The following is a 4,793-nucleotide window of genomic DNA, read 5'->3' on the forward strand; positions in this document are numbered from 1 at the left end:
TTTTTCAGAAAGGTGATTCTCATCTAGCCTTTCTTGAAAAGTTGTGGCAGCCCAAGCTTTCCTACTTGGCAAGATTGAACCCTCTCAATCACCAACCTCAGTTGAAGTCATTGAGTGGGATGTGTTGATCACTTTAGGAGTTTGGATGGATGTGCTTTGTCACTTTTAGACTGGTGACCTAGAGCCACCTCAATATTAGTTTAGCATCAAATGGATATTAATAGAAGCCATTGCGTGCAAGATATAGGATCTATTATATGATACCAATGATGGGATCAATGTTTGGGATCAATTTTATCATAATCATGATCCGGTTCGTTGCCGATTTAATTGCAAATTGGCCTGATCGTTTTTTTATTTTTTATATTTTTGTGATAAGTATGATATTTGTTTGCTATTACATTGTTTAGGCATTAGTTGTGCATTTTAGAATTTGATTGGACCTTAAAAGACATCATTTACTTCATTCTGTATTTTCCTTTGTTTTAGATATTTTTTTCTATTTTTTAAGTATTTTTTTCAAAACTCAGTTTTTTTTATGATGAAGGAAAACCCTCACTAAGAACTGGGTCACTTAATGCGCCCACATCCCTGCGAGGTAAAACTCCAGTTTGAGGACACAACCACCCAGCTTTACATGCCCCAACTGTGATAAAGTAGCAGCAGCCCCCATGGGACAGCGGGACACCTATGATTTAAATAGACTGATTCATAACGTTTCAATTTAATCTCATTTAAAGTTTTAAACTGATTTTCTGAATATATTTGGAAAACTATTCGGTTAAGAAACTGATTCTGACAACGCTGGATGGAATTTTCCTACTAGATGCTTTCCAAATTGTAAATGACCAAGTAGAGGATCCATGGAGACACAGCAAAAGCACTTGAAAGTCAACAGTTCTTTGTGCATTGGCTGCTTAGCACCACTTAGAAATAATGAAAGCACTGCAGCAGTAGGACTGTAGGATTATGGTGAGATGAGGAAACTTTCCCTGAGAACATCATTATGTTTACTGATAGCAGGTTGACTATAACTAGGGAAAAGAAAAAAAATCAAAACTTTTCCTAAGAACATCATTATGTTAATGATACACAGATTGAATATATCCAGGGAAAAGGAAAGACAAAACTTTGAGGTGGTCTATCATGGGAGCGATTGAAATTCAGGCTTTTCAGACCTGCTTCCAACTTCACATAATGGAGCTGTAGAGTTGAAGTCTGAGGGACCTAATCAAGATTACCAAGTAAAAGATGCCTGAGGGATCTAATCAAGATAGCATCCCCATCACCTCTGGTTTTTCCTAGATAAATGAAGATCTATCATAGGAATAGAAACTTTCCTTTTCATCAGTGCCTTGCATAGCACTACATATTTAACAACTCAGTCAGTTGGTAATTTTAATCAACAAGGAATGAAGAAGATCATTCGGTTAGCATCATTCACAGACCAACTATATGTTTTCCAATCTGTTTCAGTAAATAGAGGATCACAAATTTATCAAGCCACACAATGGATCTTAGAGGTATCAAGTTTCAAAACCATCAAGGTAAAGCAGACTCCCCACTGCCATGCATGTAGGTTGCATCAACTAGTTTCCTTTTCTGGTGGGCTGTGTCATATGTAGCATGGAGACCAAAGAATATATAATAAACCAGCATTACCAGAGTGCAAATCCCAAACCTTATGAATGTGAGGTAATCCAGAGACCCCATGAGGAAAATATTCATTGCAATTGACAGAGATGGCAGCCATGGAACTAGGGGAACACCCCATACCTTTGGAACCCTCTGCTGAGGCAGAAAAATCGAAATCCCCAACGTGCCAAGGTACCAAAATGGAATGGTTATGGTGTAACCAATCCACCCTTTTGGCGTAAAGCCCCAGTATGCCGAAGTCCCAATCGAAGAACCGATGATAACAAGCAAGAAGCAGGACAACTTCGCCAGATTGGTTCTTGGTGTGCTTCCTCTGAGATAGTATCTCCTTACAAGCAGGGCTATAGACATCAGCATGAAGATGAACAAAGTGCTAATAGAGAGAAGGTTAGCTAAAACATGTAAGCTAGAGAAGAAAGCAAAGACACTTTTAAGGGTTGTTACTAGTATGGTTGCATAGATAGGGGTCCTTGTCTTGGGATGAACCAGAGCAAACAGAGGAGGAAGCATATGAGCTCTTGCTATATGAGTAACGTAACGGGCATGCCCGAGTGCGCCAAGCAGTAGTACTGTTGACATCCCCTTGAGTGCACCCAGTGCAACCAACACTTTCACCCAGTGCAGCCCAGCCTTCTCAAAAGCTAGAGAGTATGCAGCATTAGGATCAATCTGTGTGTACCTCTGCATCATGACCAGAGACAGAGCCAATAGGCAATATATCACAATGATAAGGGACATAGACCCAAGTAGGCCCATTGGTATGTCTCTTGCTGGATTCTTGGTCTCTTCAGCCATTGTGGCGATCCTATCGAATCCACCATATGCGAAAAAAACTATTGCTGCTGCTCGGAAAACTCCCGAGGCACCAAATGGGAAGAAAGGATGCAGGTTTGAGACGCTACCATGCCAAAAACTCATTACCATCACAAGAATAAGAGCCAGTGTGTTTATGAGAGTAAGAAACCAATTGATCAAAGATGCTTTCCGGGTACTAATGATGGCGATTGTTGCTGCAATCCAGAGAACTGCAATTGCAACTGGGTCTAAGAAACTGTAGTCTTTTGCGAAGCTCTCGACGTGAATCCGCAATGAATTCGGCTGGCGATTCAGCAGCGTGGCAAAGTACGAAGTCCAGGCTCGAGCAACAGCAGCACCACCAATTATACTCTCCAGCAGAAGGTTGGCAGCAGCAATGAAGGCCACAAAATCTCCAAGCTCGACGCGCAAGTAAGCAAAAGAGCCACCTGCTACCGGAATTTCGATAGCAAATTCAGTATAACAGAAAACAGCCAGCATGGCAGCTAGGCCTGAAACAACATACGATAAGACGATCGCTGGACCGGCATGGTCATGAGCTTCCTGGCCGGTCAGGACGAAGATCCCGGCACCGATGACCGAACCGAAGCCGAACCAAGTGAGATCCCACCAATTCAGGCACTTTCTCATATCATTTTCGCTGCGCATCCGGACTTCTGACACTTCTGCAAGTTCATCCGATCTAGAGAGAAACCGGTCCTTGAACCTGTGGCACGTCTGTGAGAGTGCAGCTCCATAGCTGCTCCAGCTCTGGAAAGATTCCTCTGGTATGAAATCATCCTTGCTCCATCTCCAGTAGCTCCTAGGGTCTGCAACACCATCACCAGTAATCCCCATTTCTTTCACTCTTCTGTTTTACCAACCAATTTTTGCAAAATCTGGCCTGTGGGTATATGATCTCCTACTGAATTATGAAAAAGGAGATTTCTGGAACTCGAAAAGAACTCTGAATCCAAAACTTTTGGGCTGTTGGGATGTGCTGTGGAAGAGAAATATAGAAATATTAATATATGCAGATTTTAGCCTTTTGGGAATGCATCATCGTTCACAACTCTTGGTGAAGATTTATTTGGGCCTATACTTAGGGGTGGGGATGGGGATGGGGATGGGGTTTTAACATATAACTTTCTCATATGCTGGTGTGGTAAAATTTGGTGGTGATTGTAAATGGTACCAATATTCCTTTTACCTAAGCATGTTATATGTCCCCCCCAACAGCGCAGTTAGCTACATCTCATGTTCGGGGTCCCAAAGAGCACCACGTATGTAAGTATGTGTGTTTCGTATCCCCATGTTTGTCAGCATTAATTAGCGTTGGAGTTTGATGCGATTGCAAAGACTTAAGTACCCTCTCCTCCATTGATGCAAAAAAAAATGACAATTCTTGAAAAGGAGTGGTTGTAAAGACTTAAGTGCCCCGAAGATGATTATTTAAGACTCAGTCTCTGCACTGCAGGATTATCTAAGAAAGAAATCTCCCCTGGAGGAGGCCATGAACATCAACCCTCTCACTCTCTCTCTCCTTTCTATTTCTGCTTTTATGCACATCCAACAGAAGATCTTACATTGCTCCATCAAGCACCGGTTGACCTGCACATTGACTGTTGTGGAGCCTGATTCAGAGTTTTTATCCTTACAGGAGGAGGGTTTGGGGGCTCATCCCAGCGTGAGTAGCATCACTCAACTAAATGAGTTGTAGATCCTAATTCAGAGTTTTTACCCTTACAGGAGAGGGGTCTGGGGGCTCCTCCCAACGTGGGTAGCATAATTCAACTTGAAGAATTGTGGAGTCTGATTCAAAGTTTTTACCCTTACAAAAAAGGGGGGTCTGAGGGCACCTCCCAGCGTGGGTAGCATCATTCAACTTTAAGAGTTGTGGAGTCTGATTCAGAGTTTTTACCCTTACAGAAGGGGGGTCTGAGGGCTCCTCCCAGCGTGGGTAGCATCATTCAACTTGATGAGTTGTGGAGTCTGATTCAGAGTTTTTACCCTTATAGGAAGAGAGTTTGGGGGCTCCTCCTAACGTGGATAACATCGTTCAACTTGATTCGTTGTGGAGCCTGATTCAGAGTTTTTGCCCTTACAGGAGAAGGGTTTGTGGGCTCCTCCCAGCGCGAGTAGCATCGTTCAACTTGATTCGTTGTGGAGCCTGATTTAGAGTTTTTGCCCTTACAGAAGGGGGGTCCGGGGGCTCCCCTCCGGCACGGGTCCCGGGTGTCGTGGTCAAAAAATACACAGGGTATCATGGTGAGAAAGGCATATGTTTGTTCCAAGCAAGGTTGGAAGAAATCAATGGAAAATCCAACATAGAGCATGCTAGA

The 4,793-nt window shown here is 42.9% G+C and overlaps 1 pseudogene; it reads right to left on the reverse strand.

Moving 5' to 3' along the window:
• Window positions 1–1,408: 1,408 nt before the first annotated feature.
• LOC149815544 (cationic amino acid transporter 5 pseudogene) lies at window positions 1,409–3,504 on the reverse strand (annotated as a pseudogene).
• Window positions 3,505–4,793: the final 1,289 nt, after the last annotated feature.

Source organism: Nuphar pumila, chromosome 15 (genome assembly GCF_984573655.1).
Source record: "Nuphar pumila chromosome 15, dmNupPumi1.hap1.1, whole genome shotgun sequence".
NCBI classification, from domain to species: domain Eukaryota; kingdom Viridiplantae; phylum Streptophyta; class Magnoliopsida; order Nymphaeales; family Nymphaeaceae; genus Nuphar; species Nuphar pumila.